This window comes from Rhodnius prolixus, unplaced genomic scaffold (genome assembly GCF_049639745.1).
Source record: "Rhodnius prolixus isolate KJV_2025 unplaced genomic scaffold, Rpr scaffold_6, whole genome shotgun sequence".
Classification (NCBI taxonomy): Eukaryota; Metazoa; Arthropoda; class Insecta; order Hemiptera; family Reduviidae; genus Rhodnius; species Rhodnius prolixus.
In genome coordinates, this window is record NW_027411634.1 from 25,754,684 (window position 1) to 25,769,854 (window position 15,171).

A 15,171-nucleotide genomic window follows, 5' to 3' on the forward strand; every position below is an offset into this window, starting at 1 on the left:
AAAAAAAAAAAAATGTAGTAATTCCTTTAATAGTTTAGTTCATCGTTTTTTTTTGGAGATTATCCTATCTGGTATTTGTTTAATTTGTATTAAACACGCTGCTCCCAAGGCGATACGCCTTACTTTGTTACACCTACTCTTCTTCAATATTTTCTTAGCTTCTATGAGGCCAGATTAGTTCAGAAAAGATTGTTCTAGAGATTTTTTTTGCTAATTAATTAGGAGAACTACGAGGGTCGTTTGAAAAGTCCGTGCAAAGTCAGAGAGATAGCACCACTGGCGCGTATCGAGGTTATGTTCAGTTAGTAGCATCTCTTGGAAGAACACCCACCAAGTTTCAGCCAGATCGGTCTATTTCTTTTGTGTTTGGCATTCGTTTGAATCGAGAAGTCGAGTGATTTTCAAAAAATGGACGAAAAAGAATTTCGTGTGTTGATTAAACACTACTTTATGAAAGGCAAAACGCCTCAGGAGACTAAAGAGAAGCTTGATAAACATTATGGTGACTCTGCACCTTCGATTAGAACAGTTTATAAGTGGTTTCAAAATTTTCGGAGTGGCCATATGGGCACAAGTGACGCTGAACGTTCTGGACGCCCTGTTGAGGTTACTACTCCAGAAACCATTGATAAAATCCATGATATGGTGATGGATGACAGAAGAGTGAAGGTGCGTGAGATTGCTAGTGCTGTGGGCATCTCGAATGGACGGGTACATAATATTTTGCATCAACATTTGGACATGACAAAGCTATCCGCAAGATGGGTGCCGCGATTGCTCACTCTTGACCAAAAACGAAATCGTGTGAAGTGTTGCAAGGACGGTTTGCAGCTGTTCCAGAAGAATCCGCATGACTTTAAGCGTCGTTTCGTCACTGTGGATGAAACATGGATACATCACTACACTCCTGAGACCAAAGAACAATCTAAACAATGGGTTACCAAGGGGGATTCTGCGCCAAAAAAGGCGAAGACCGTTCCTTCGGCCGGAAAGATTATGGCGACTGTCTTTTGGGATTCGCAAGAAATAATCCTCATCGACTATCTGGAAAAGGGTAAAACTATTACAGGTGCATATTATTCATCGTTATTGGACCGTTTGAAAACCGAGCTGCAAGAAAAACGTCCACGATTGGCCCACAAAAAAGTCCTTTTCCATCACGACAACGCACCAGCTCACACCTCAGCAGTTGTGGTCGCAAAATTAATGGAAATAGGGTTCCAACTCGTTTTACATCCCCCCTATTCTCCAGACTTGGCTCCCTCGGACTACTATTTGTTCCCCAATATGAAGAAATGACTGGCGGGAAAAATATTTTATTCAAACGAGGAGGTGATTGCAGAAACGAATGGCTATTTTTCAGACTTGGACAAATCCTATTATTCGGAAGGGATCAACAAACTAGAGCAGCGTTGGACGAAGTATATAAGCCTAAAAGGAGACTATGTTGAAAAATAAAAAAGGTTTACCCCAAAAAATTAAGTAGTTTTTATTTTTGCACGGACTTTTCAAACGACCCTCGTAGAATATATTTTAAACTTTGATAGGCTTGTCATAAATTTAGTGTTCTGTGTGCAGTCCTCTTGTGTCGATTTATAAACAAAGATATTTTAGGTTTCACCTACTTTATTTTCTTCTACTTTATTTGAGTGTCAGTAATTGTCAAAGTTTTAGATTGTTTTCTAAAGAGTTTGGAAAACTGAGACTTGTGTCTTTGGTGTACATTTAGGTAGTGTTATTTTGTGAAATGGTTTGGGCATAATCTTTTGCTTTAGAGAGTTTATGATGTCTTTGATGAGGAATAGTTTGCCTAACTAAATTTTACTTGTAGTAGTTTAGTCGATTTATTAAATAAAACAGTAAAACAGTTTGTACTTTATTTAAATATTAAAAATTGTACAGAAATTAGGATAGGGATTAGTTCAGTGGTTTGTTCCTTGGACTATCACTCGAAGAACCCAAGTTCAATCCAGTCAGCCCTAGATTTTCACTTTCCAAGTACCTCTTACTGCTCATTGCCCTGTGATGGTCAGTGTTACTTTATGCCAGCGTTTCCCAACCTGTGGTACGCGAAAAATAATCAATAATGGCGGACATAAAAAATTAAATCATAAAAATATCTTAGAAACGTTTTTTCCTATAATACATAAAAATTATTTTAATTAATAATATTATACAGTAAAGTTGTTAATATATACACTAATAATTATCAATAAAAGATAAAGAAAATTTAATAGAATTATCATGTGACAGAACTTAAATGATAACTATGTAAAGATCTGCTTAAAGAGACTGATTGTAATGAGTAAGCTCTATCCAAGCAACATTAAATTTAATTGGTACTTACCGGTAGTTGAATGCTTAAAAGAAATTAATTTAGAAGATTTAGGTACTAATAAAATAATCCTAAAGAAGAACTTTGTAAATTAATTAATAATTTTGAAGAGAACAATATGTGAGCAATTTTTAATTATTTAAACAACGTTTTAAAACTAAGATCTTACACTTTACAAAGTTTATAAAGTGAACATGAACTTGAACTCCTTTGTAACAGATAAATTGTATCTCTATACAAATAAAGATAATAAAATAACACACTAGGAATAACAATTTTGCACGAAATACAATCATTTTTACGAAGTGGTACAATTTAGCATGATGAACTTAACAAGTGGTACGCGAGCCAAAAAAAGGTTGGGAACTGCTGCTTAATGCGATAAAAACTATCTGTACGCTTAGAAGTGCACCAACCAAAAGATTCAGAATGACAATGATATCACATCTTTACTCACTTCATTATTATACAAAAACGGAAAAAAATCATAAAGTAATTTATCGCAAAAATAAAAATTTAAAATACCATTTTAAATAATTACGACCAAGTTAAATTAGATTTTAAATATTTTAAACTATTAGTTACACTGTACATTAATTTATTATAACTCATGCATTTGACGTCTCGGATTTATTTTATTTTTTTAATGGCTGGACTTAGTAAGAAATACATTAATATTCTTGCAACTTTTCAGCAATTTGAAGAAAGAATATTCAGAATAATCTGAAGCAAAGAGGTTGCAGCTTCCTGATGAACATCAAACCCAAGTGAATTGTAGAGCCTCTTAGGAGGAAAACAATTTAAGAGAAGTGCGTTTGAATTTGAACTTAGAACATCCGCTTAGTAGTGCACCGCTCTTACAACTGCGCTTATCAACAAAAAAAAAAAGACCCTGAAGTTAGTATTGTTTGTAGTATTCTATATTGAATATTGAATCCAGTTTGTATACTGAAGCTATGTCTAGTAATAATGCTTCAGTTCAATTTGTTCCGTTATTAGTTGTAATTGAATCGTTGATAATTTTCTAAATTTAAATTTATAGGGTGCTGCAATTTATGTGTTCAGTGAGATATGTCAATAAGTTTCAGCACGAACTATCAACCTTGCTTTCGTTTTTTTAAGATTTTGTGGAAAAATGAAACTACTGCTCTCTGTTTTTTCACCACGGAGTAGGTTTACAAATTACTCTAAGAAACAATTAAAATTTTAGAACCGCTGGTCTTAAAATGGTGCGAAAATTATGTAAATACTATGCATAATAACGCAGAGATTCTAATCTCTTAAAATAGTACAGACATTCTAATCTTTTATTTCTTAGATAAACACTTATATACGCATTGTTATAATCAGCAATCTTTCCAAAGAGTAAATACGTACTTTTAAAAACAAGACAATTCGTAGACAGTTATCTTTGTCCGGACATTTGAATATGAATAACAAAACAAACATTATATCTTATGTTTTCGGTATTTTTTTTGCGTTTGTCAAAAATTATTATTCCTGCGTTGATCGTAATAAAATCAGAACAGTTTTCAAAATTGAGGAAAAATGTCTGTAATGGTTGACCTCTAATGTAGACACTTTCTTCGACTAAGCAGAAACCTTACTAAGAATTAGTAAAAGTTTGGTTGTCTTAAATTCCCTTCCAACTATCCAATTATTGCCTGTGTGCCCAAGTTAGTAGCCTCCACCACTTTGCCTTGTAATGTATGCGACTAAAATTCTTAAACAATTAAATAACTCATGAATCCCTGATACACACCTCAAACGAAATGATTTTATTCACAGATAGAGAATGTTATAGAAACTATTTGACAAATACTCCAAACTCGCTTTGCAAAAGAAACGGTACATCACTATTAAATAACGAGACTGATGCTGCTACAGAAGAACTATGTATGCGCCAAATCCTAACGACCGACAGCTGTGCAGCGTAAAGCCTTCTCTTTCGATTGCAGCGTCTCACGTGTTTGTAGAGAAATCTGTCTGAGCGGAACCGTCGTTTGGGTTAGAGGTGTTAGTTTCGTATTGCCGAAAACATGATATTACACATTTAGTAGAGCAACGAATTGTCGTGAAATTTCACATGAAACTCGGTAAATCCGCTACTGAAACTTATCTTTTATTAAAAGAAGTTTATGGCGATGAATGTTTATCACGTGCGCGAGTTTTTGAGTGATTCAAGCGTTTCCAAGATGGCCGAGAAGACGTCGGAGATGATGGCCACCCGGGTCGCCCTACCACGTCCAAAACGGATGAAAATATCGATTATAATTAATCAACATTACTACCGTGAGGTGCTTGATCAACTCCGTGAAAGAGTAAGGAAATAACGACCCGATTTGTAGAAGAACAAGTCACGGGTTCTCCATCAAGACAACGCGCCGGCTTACACTGCATTGTTTGTCAAGACGTTTCTAGCCAAGTACAACATCCCAGTTTTAGGCCATCCGCCTTTTATTCGCCTGACCTGGCCCCATATGACTTTTATCTGTTCCCCAAAGTCAAATCTACATTAAAAGGTACACGATTTCAGTCTGTTGAAGCTGTGAAAGCTGAAAAAGCGGCACGCGTCAGGCAGGTGCTCACAGAAAAAGACTTCCAGCACTGTTTTGAACAATGGTAAATTCGCATGGAGCGTTGCAGGGATAGAGGAGGGGTGTATATTGAAGGTGATAATAACTAAATATGTATAAATCTAAAATAAAATGTTTTATAGCAATAGTCTCGTTATTTAGTAGCCCCACCTCGTAGATTTGTGGACTTGAACTGTACGGTTATAACAGACGTAACTGTGGATCTGAACTGCCAAACGCACAAACCTCAATCGCATTTAATCCTTACAATACAATATCATACGTACCATAGTCAATGCTCCGTTTTATGTGACAAACCTTTACCATCTATACCGACTTGAAAATTCCCTTCGTTTCCGTTAAATCCAAACTCCGATACATGAAATTTTGTTTTAAACTACCAACTCCATTTAAATTCACTCATCCAAACCTCAACTCTTCCCATGAACCCTTCTAGACTTTTGAGGCGCCGCTGGCCGTGAAACCATCTGAATGATATCAGTACACAGTGTTAACATACTTTAAACAAAATCTTTGCGTTTAAGAATTTCTCTAAGAATTGGAATTTATTTTTTTCATGAAGTGATCCTTCTCGTTCAATTTATTTTTTCGAACATTATTTTTCACACATACATTTTCTGAGAAAACTAGGAAATTTAAAATTTTAGAAATAGGGCCCCTCAAAAAATGACACGAAAACAATCTTTCTTTACTAAGAAGAAAAAAAAAAAAATAGATAATGGTCTTAAAAGAAAGATCTTAAGTCACAAACTCTGTGAATGGCACGATCTACAGTTTTGTGATTAATAGTATACTATAGAAACAATAAAAAAATAATTTACTGAATATATTTTATAAATAACAAAATGGACTAAGTTGGCTGCATAATATTCAAATCTTTAAATATTGTAAGTGACTTAACGCCTCGCAAGATTTACCATTACCATCTCAAGTTTTCATTCAACTTTATTCTCCTCTGGGAATTTTTATTCTTTTTCTCACATAATGAAAATAAACGATTCCAGTGGCTTAAGTCTAAAAACCATCACTTTGAATTGTCAGCAGGAAGATTTATCTGATTTTAACTTAAGAGATTCAGTGCATTTTTCTAAAAATAAAATAGAAATTAATAGAAAAGTAAAAAAAAAGTTTCATTTCTCTTTCTTTTATTTTTTTAATCCCAGAATAAAAAAGATTAACTCTAGCATAATTCTAACTTCAGGTTAATACTTTTGTTCTGCTTATTTTAACTTTATTGTTTCGTTTAGATAATTGAATCTAGATAAACAGAGCTACTTCTAACTTTTCTTCTTTAAACAAATTAAAATAAAATACTTACACATTAGGTTGATGATCTGTTCAATGTCCAGGTATGGATTTAACCTAATTTATTTATTTACTCTGTTTATGCCGTTAGGCATACAGAGGGAGTTGGCTACATATGGGGAATTACATAAAATAATACTTTTGTTATAATTATACAAAATTAATTAAAGTAAAAATAAAAATAAATTGAAATTAGAACACTTTCCTTACCTAACAAAATAGTAGTATGTTACTTATGTACATGAATTAAAACAAGTAAGCCAAAAACAGAAAAACAAGCAAAAAAGCAGAATTACAAATAAAGAGAAAAAGAGAGACAGGAGATTTCTTGAAGTTACAATAATAAACCAATAACATTAAGATAATAAAGAATTTCTTAACTTAAAACTTTCGGTACAAAACAAGTATATATCTTTTATTTTCTCTTCCGACGTATTAATAGAAAAACTTAATAATGAAATAAATTTATCGTAGTCTGGGGTTGCAGAGAAAAGTTTTTCTAAATATTTAGTCCTGTGTGATGATGAGGCCGGGCAATTCAATAAAAAGTGAAATAAGTCATTTGGTGCTTGTAATTGGCAGAGAGGACAAGTTAAATCTGCATCAAATTGATAGCACTGGTTATTAAAATGTATGCGACACATTTTTTTGTTATAAAGTCGCAACTGCACTATCAACCTAAGCTTGCTTATATGCATCTTACCTTAAGATGCGGCTCGTCTAGATCATAGGTACTTAGATTGCGATAATTGAGATTATATCTACTATTTACAATGGCTTCAACATCACGACTTACTAGATTATTTCTAAAACTCGTTAAAATAGACTTATATTTTTCTTCAACTAGTTTCAAGTTCTGTGATTGCCATACGTTGTCAAAACCGATACAAGAAAGATAATGTTTCAGCTCTCTTGCCCAATTAAATGGCATGCCTGTATTGTCTATCAAATCTAATTGCTTCAGAAAACACATTTTAGAGAGGTTATAATCAGGCATTTTCAAAATAGCCAGCCACCAACTTAACATTCTGCTGAAAACTTTAAATTGTATGTGCACTCTTCTACATTCCATTCTAACATAATGGTTGGGAGTACTTCTAGGCAAATGTAGCAGCAATTTAAAAAATCTTAATTGACCCTTCTCAATTTTATCCGAATATCTGCATGCCCAAACCTCTGACAAGTACAAGAGAACATTTTCAGAAATTGCTTCATAAAGTTTACATTTGGTTTCCCAGTTATCGCTTTTACATGATTTTAAAAGAGCTAGGGCAGATTGAGTGGCAGCCATATTTTTCCCCAGAAAGTACTCAGTGGCCTTTATAAATTTAGCAGATGAAGCAATTGGGACTCCTAAATAAATAAATTTATTCTGATAATTTATGGGCTCAGTTCCATACTTTAGAAGTTTCTTTTCTGCAAATGTTCCAGATTTAGTAAACACCATTGTTATTGTTTTTTTAATATTTACTTTCAACAAGTTTTCATCACAGTACTCTTTTAATAGATTTAACTTTCTTTGAGCCTCAATCCAAGTAGGAGAGAACAAAACTATATCGTCTGCGTATAGTAATATTTGTAGATCTGTTTTTGTACAAAGGAATTCCCACGGAATTATTAAACACTTGGACAATATTGTGAGTAAAAAGAGAAAACAAAATTGGGCTCAAAACTTCTCCCTGTAAAATTCCTTCCGAGACCGGGATTTCAGCAGAATTATAGGATTCATCGGATATAAGCATCACGGCATTATCATATAATACTTTCATTATCTGCAGTAATTTACGGCTTATCCCCAGATTGTATAATTTATGCCATAACTTGTCGTGATTTATGGTATCGAAAGCTCTCTTTAGAGGATTTAACCTAATTAAAAACTAGTTAAAAATAAAAATCTTTGGATGTAAATATGTATTTTAAATACATGCTTTGTTTTGTGACTCATTCATATAACTTACTTTTCTTTTTTTTTTTTTATCTCTGGAACTTCAAAATAGATTCGAATTTGTTCAGAAAGTCTGCCGTTATATCTGAAAAATGGTGCTGGAATGTTCGAGTGAAGTACCTTGTACTAAGAATATTCTTGTACAGGCCACATGAGAATTGCTGGTAATCAGGAAATAGGTAAGCCAAAATAAACTCCTCAGATTTATTAGCTGTTCCATTCATTAATATTATTGTTAATGGTAATACATTCCAATGGATTGTTGGTGTGGTACTGGGATCGATTCCCGGTCTCTAGACCATGAACTTTATTTATATGAGAATTTAATAGTATGTTTACTAATTGCCTCCGTCCACGACACCTAACTTGGTAGTTGGACGTAAAGCTAACCTGAAAAAATAGGCATTAGTTTCCTTCTTTTTTTTTTATGTACATATTCACCATTATGTTACCGTCAAAGACCGAAATTGGAGAATGTCAAGATTCACTTGGTTAATGTTGAGATTCACATAGTCGCTTGGTGTATGTCCAAAATATTTGCTAAATATTCTTATTTCTGATTCATTAACCACGCACTGATTGTGTGTGTTGAGTAAAAATATTTTTGTTACGTTTTTAAATCATTCTTTGTTATTAAAACATATGATCAATGTATGTCCAAGTGGGAGAAAGTAACTGCACATGTAAATAAACCGTTGAACTTAAAAATAAAAGTACATTCTAAATAAGTAAAGAAAATAATACCAATAATAAACTTAATTATGTGATTAACGTTATACAATCTAATTTATTGCAAGAACATAAACCAAATATTCGGCCTTTCACTAAGCGACTATGTGAATTTCAACATTCACCAAGTGAATCTTGACATTCTCTAATATCTAAAATATAACATTTATATCAAAAAAAAAAAAAAAAAAGTAAGGTAAGGCCTATTTTTTAAGTCAGGTTTTACGTCCAACCACTATATAAATAAATAGTAACTATTATGTCGGAGTTACTAAGATTTCAATTCTTATTCCTACAAAAGATAACGTTTTCCCAGAGAAGATTTTGAATTCGCCTTTTTTTAAATTTTATATTTCGTGTTTTGCAGACTACTAGGAACAAGGGGCAAGAAACATTGCTGTGAATTAAGAGAAAGGAATTAAAATTATTCTTTGAAACTTGAGTTAAGAGGAACGCTGCAGCGGTTCATAAGAATTCTAATTGATAAAAATGTATACTTGGTAAACAAATATATAGTCCATTTGCTAGTGGAGTGCTTTCTTCTATTATGGTATATTACAAATATTTGTGGGGAAAAAAATGCCTAGGTGCAAAGTTCTGTGATAGATAATTCTATATTGTTATAGAATCATTTTTTGTAGAATAAATTGGCTTATTTCGAGTGGTATTTATTTTATTTTTTTAATATGTGATAAGAATTAACTCAGGGTCTCTGATAAAAGGTCTGATTGGGCCAACTGCCACTAGGGAGCAGCCTGTTCAACCGAACCCCGACCGTTCATTTAGTTTGTCTTGCACGTGCGCCTTATTTTATTTTATTTTTTTTTAATACAAATTATTCTCGTTTGATTACGAGAATGAAATAAATAAACGCATTTAGATATATAGTTATCAATCAATCTCTATCTTCTTGTAATGGATTACGTTGAACCATAACCATTAATGTCTCAATATCAGAAGCCAAATTTCCAATACTCAAAGTAGCCAAAAGCTACATTATAGGAAAGTACCTCTTAAAAAGATATTTTTCTCACTTTTAGTATTTTTTATTTATTTATTCAATTTTTATTTTTTGCTAAAATTTCGACCTAAGGACTAGGCCATCTTCATGAGCTTATACTGATTAATTTACATATTAACATTAGCTTCAAAGACGAATTTCAGTTGCATTTTTTTTTCTAGTAGTACCTGTTGCTTCACCAGTTTTATACTCCACCTCGAATCTTAGCCTCCACGAAGAAGTGCTTCCATTGGTCTCTATCCTGAGCTCTTCTCCTTCTGTCAGCGCTACCGCAGCTTTTGCATACTTCTGCACATAGTTAATCCAAATACCATTCTTTATTCCGTCTTTCCATCTCTATTAGATTTAAACCCAGCGCTTTCCTCGGCAACTGGTCCTCCTTCATTCTCAGAATGTTTCAAGTCCATCTTAATCATTTTCACTTTAATTCCTTTTTCCATAGGAGGCTTATGATACAGTGAGTACGGTTCTTGGTTTTGCCATTTCCTCTTCCTACCTTCATACATTACTAGCCTAATCAGGCTCTATGTAAAAGAATATTTTTATTATAACTTCAGATTGTTTCTCTGGTTGTGACTTTATATATGTAAACTCCTTAACAAAAACTTACAGTTTAAAATATTAAGTATAAGGGTTGATTAAACGCCAAAAGGTACACAAATCAACTGATTACTAGCTAGTACCCAACATTTCATTCATGCTTAGTTGATATAATTTAAGTAATTTTGCTGCATTAACTTTTCCTTCACAATTTTTAGAATTTATTGGATGTCACAGACTCTTATGCTGGCCATTTTCATCTACAAAATATTTGTTCAAGTAGCACTATATTAATATCTATTAATCTATAATAATCAAACTATTAATTACATGTTAGAAAGAAAACGTTATAAAAAATAAATAAAATTATGAGGCTAAAAAAATTCTAACACTTTTTTAAAAATGCTTACACCAACATACATCAATGATTTTGTTTATTTTATTTATTTATTTTATTTTTAAATAAAAATCGTCGGTTTAAGTTCGTTCTTCGATTAATGTACTCGTAATTGTTACTACATAAAGATGATTATCTGGCTTTATCGCAAATAATATAGTTTTCTTCAATTACATTCTCAATCTAGATGTTCTTCCCACAATGTCGTATATATGTAATATAAAATAAATAAAATATGCATATTTTTAAGACAGCTAATTATTCCTATGTAGTATAAGTATGTATATTAAGTTTAAGAAAATTGAATGGTTACAATTTTATTAGCTGCACAAGAGAAATTGTTTTTTGCCAACTCAGATTAAGATCCTTAAGAGTAACAGTTTATTTACTTCAATCCTAATAAATAACATTTCTTTTTTAAGCATAGAAAAATAGATTACGCTGTTTTAGGACATCATTTGTATATTGTAAAGTTTGAAACGTAGATAGAGAATTAGTTTAAACGTACGGCTTATTGTGGAAGACAAAAGCTGTGCAATTATCTAGCATTCATTATATGCTTTGACTTAGATAGTATAATTATTCCACGAATAGTATTTTCCGAGACAATTGTTGAAGTACACTTATACAATGTAGATCAATAAAGTTGTGGCGCTTCACATCTCAAGTTTGTATGCCACAAAAGACACAGTCAAGTCAATTATCTTTACAAAGATCATCTATTTAAAGTTCAACTTATCAATTATATAGCTTTGATAAATATATTTAAGGCATACTTTATGTTGTGATAATTAAGTTTTCAATTAAGTAATAACAGGCTAGATCTAAATAGGCTCTATATGTCCGGTCCATATTAGTTGCGCTTAATCCTGAACAAAAAAGAAAAGAATCAGATGTTAATAAAATTATAAGAAATTTCCTTCAAACTTTGAATTAAATTTCTGGTAATTAATATTCCAAAATACTGAAGTGTTGTAAAAATGTATATTCGTAGCATATCTTCACGTCCAGAGGTTAGTATGGGCGATGTCAGAGGAAGCTCTGGACAAATTAGTAATAAGTTAATTCAATAAAAATAAAGAACTTACAAAACAAAAATACTAAGTTGATAACGGGTACGAAAATGAAAATCTGTCAATTTTTATAATTAAGGAAGCAACTCTTTGCTGGCTAAATTTAACCATTCAATAGTATTGTCAGTATACTGATTGTTCAATTTATCTTCAGGACTGAACCTAAATTCACGTGAAAAAAAATTTAATACCCTGAAGAAGTAAATGTGATGAATACGTAAATCGTTTGGGTATAACGTAATGCCTATTTTTTCAGGCGGGCTTGACGTCCAACTACCAATTAGGTGTCTCTTGGACGGAGGCGACTAGCAAACACACTTTATTGTAAATTTCTTTAATTAACCATTAAATAAAATCCAAGGCCTAAGACCGGGAATCGAACCCAGTATCACAATACATATTAGCTTTACTGGACTCGCCTCTACCGTGGCGCCACAAGTTTGGATATAAATCCTCTTGTATACAAAAGATTATAGACAAATTATAACATATATTTATTTCTATAGATAAATGAGTGTGTCTTAAACAGCACTTTATATAAGGAGTTAGTTAAGTTTTAATTATTGTTTTCTGATGGACGCAGGACTACCTGGCAGGATAATTTTGCAAGGAAAGTTCGCCTTCTTCCACGCTATTAAATCCCAAAGATCTTTCTAAATCCTTCAATTTCTCAAATTTAAATCATCTAATTCCCAACACAGCCGCTCTCGTCTGACCTTCACATTCCTCTCCGTCCACAAGACACCTGCCAATGACAAACCCTTTATCATACTTCCACTTCACTTGGAACATTTGACTTGATTAGCTTCATCTTGTCCCTTCACTCTTTGTTTTCAAAACTCGCCTTTATCATCACCTCTTCCAACCATTTCTGAGTCATCTTGAGTTTTATTCAGCAGTATATTCTATTTCGTTGTATAATGTAATTTATTATTATTTTGCATTTGTACCTGTGTACTGTTAGATAGAAATAAGTTTTTCATGTCTTTATTTTTTGTAAGCTAGATTAGTCCAATATTTTTGTACTTGTTCTTTATTCTTAGGGGGACCCTACTACAGAATACTACAGAATAAAGTTATGTTTTGATTTCATCCTCAAAAACTGCACTAAAAAGCGAGCAGGTACTAAAATAAATAAACAAACAAAAAAACTAAAATTTTTCACTTTTCAGTAAAAGATGAAAAATTTCTCAAATTGCCTATAATATTAAGAGCTTGTTTGTAAGTGTACTTTTTCCCCAAAAAATCATATGAATTATTTAAATAATCAATATAAACTTCTTAAATAAATAAATGAATTTGAAATTTGTCTTTTCTTACATGTGTAGTAATTATATAAGTAAAATAAAATAATATATACACAATCCACAAAGAAATAGAATTATTATATAGTGGATGGCATCATCTTGTGAGATTCTAGAACTTTGAAAAATAGGATTAATTATAAGAGGGCCACCAACACTAATTTAACACATACTCTCTCAAAATAAATACATTTTGTGCTTACCTTTAGGGATGTAATATCATTTTATTGCTGTCAATATTTGCTTGTATTCAAGAATAGAAAATCAAACAAGCTTTACAACTTGAAAACAAAAAAAATACGATAAAAATATAATAATAAAAGATTATTGGTAATAATTCGCTATAAAATTAATGGATTCAGAAAATAGTTGGATGTATCACGAGGGAGATTTATATTCACGAGATGGTCGCGTGTGATAGTGATGTCATACAGATATTCGCCACTGCACTGACGCACAGTATACGCTTGCGTATCTAATGCAGTATATAAACTGGTAATACTTGATCATTACCAGACAGAAATCAATTGGTAATCCATCAAATTAAGTGCATAGTATTTTTGATATCCATTGTTGGATTGTTTTGAAGTATATTTTTGTTGCAAACTATTGGAAAAAAACGTTAGTATTATTCTCATGAATGTTAATTTTTTTTACAACTTTAAAACATTTAACTATTTGATTTTAAGGAGCGTTTGAAACTCTTAATAACAATGTCTTATATTTAAATATATTTACAGATGTTGATCGGATCATGCAGTAGATACGTTGTTGGTGGGAAAGCCGTTCAAACAGTTTACTGGAGAGCACAACCTTCCGCAGTCAATGGACAGACCATTAACAGGATAATCAAGACAAAGAAAACTGTTTTATTTCCAACTTCTGATCATCCGAGACCGAACATAACAACAACTATTAGGCGGATACACAATGGATTCTAATTTTTCTTCTTGAAGAGAACTGCGTTTTGGGAGCCAGAGAATGGGGAGTGAATATGTGATAAAAGCAGGGATAAGTAGTGAATGTATAGGGAAAATGTAAATAATTAATTCAATTGTAAATAATTTGTAAAAATTTTTTTTTTTCAACTTTTAAATAAAAAAAGAAATCTTTTTGATAAATATTTATTTTTATTTGACAATTCTTACAAGGAAGTGAGAAAATTTTCAGCTCATTTCCTTTTTCTTCTGAATGCTAAGTTTTTACTAAGGCCATATTTCTAGCATTAGCCAGGAATCGTCATAAAGTACACCAACAATTCCACCTAATTTCAGTTGGAAGTCAAGAATCAGAAATGTACGTATTTTATAAAATTATTCAAAAGTGCAACGTTGTATCATCTATTTTGGAAATTCAATTGAATTATTAAACCGTTGCCTAAAGTTGAGGTTTTAAAAAATAGTGAACATCAGGTGTTTTAATTTGAAAATCTATTTTAAAAAATTGACAGTTTTATAAAAACTACCAAACTTTTTTTTTTGTAATACCCAGGAAGTAAGAGCATGAAATCATGTTAAAAATTATATTATACTACAATAAAAATGCACTTTACGTTTACAAAAAAAAAAAAAATCATAATCGCCAAATTAAAAATTGATAAATTAAAAAAATGAAATAAATTATAGTGTACTTCACATTGCTCGTAATCGGTTGGAACAATATTTAATTAAATGCCGTTATCAGTTTAGATCGAGGCCATATGTATATTGAAATTGCTCTTAAAGTTCTTTAAACTTTAATTGGTATGGGTGTATAAATTAAAGAAATTAGGAACTATCATGAATAATTGTATAAGTTTCATTGGATACTTTTTGTTGAAACACATTTCAAATTTAATCATTCCTTCTTCCTTGGAGCGTAAACAGTACTGTTCGGGTGTCTTTCTCGATGTGGCTCAGGCCTTTGATCGGGTCTGGCACTCGGGC

The 15,171-nt window shown here is 31.9% G+C and overlaps 1 protein-coding gene and 3 long non-coding RNA genes across 6 annotated transcripts in view; 2 read left to right on the top strand and 2 right to left on the bottom strand.

The window, feature by feature from the left end:
- LOC141461454 (tubulin alpha-1 chain-like) overlaps positions 1–9,434 on the top strand; it is a 72,451-nt gene extending 63,017 nt beyond the window's left edge. For all 3 annotated transcript variants that reach the window (XR_012462872.1, XR_012462875.1, XR_012462874.1), the window contains 3 exons: positions 3,030–3,232; positions 8,235–8,361; positions 9,279–9,434. The gene's annotated coding sequence lies outside the window, so the exon portion shown is untranslated. The remainder of the gene's footprint in view (positions 1–3,029; positions 3,233–8,234; positions 8,362–9,278) is intronic.
- Positions 1,864–3,034, bottom strand: LOC141461459 (uncharacterized). Its single transcript, XR_012462879.1, has 2 exons — positions 2,348–3,034; positions 1,864–2,060 (listed from the first exon to the last, which is right to left on the bottom strand). It is a non-coding gene; the product is annotated as an uncharacterized lncRNA (long non-coding RNA).
- LOC141461458 (uncharacterized) lies at positions 8,196–13,589 on the bottom strand. Its single transcript, XR_012462878.1, has 2 exons — positions 13,450–13,589; positions 8,196–11,738 (listed from the first exon to the last, which is right to left on the bottom strand). It is a non-coding gene; the product is annotated as an uncharacterized lncRNA (long non-coding RNA).
- A 123-nt stretch (positions 13,590–13,712) lies between these two features.
- LOC141461457 (uncharacterized) lies at positions 13,713–14,367 on the top strand. Its single transcript, XR_012462877.1, has 2 exons — positions 13,713–13,867; positions 13,987–14,367. It is a non-coding gene; the product is annotated as an uncharacterized lncRNA (long non-coding RNA).
- Positions 14,368–15,171: the final 804 nt, after the last annotated feature.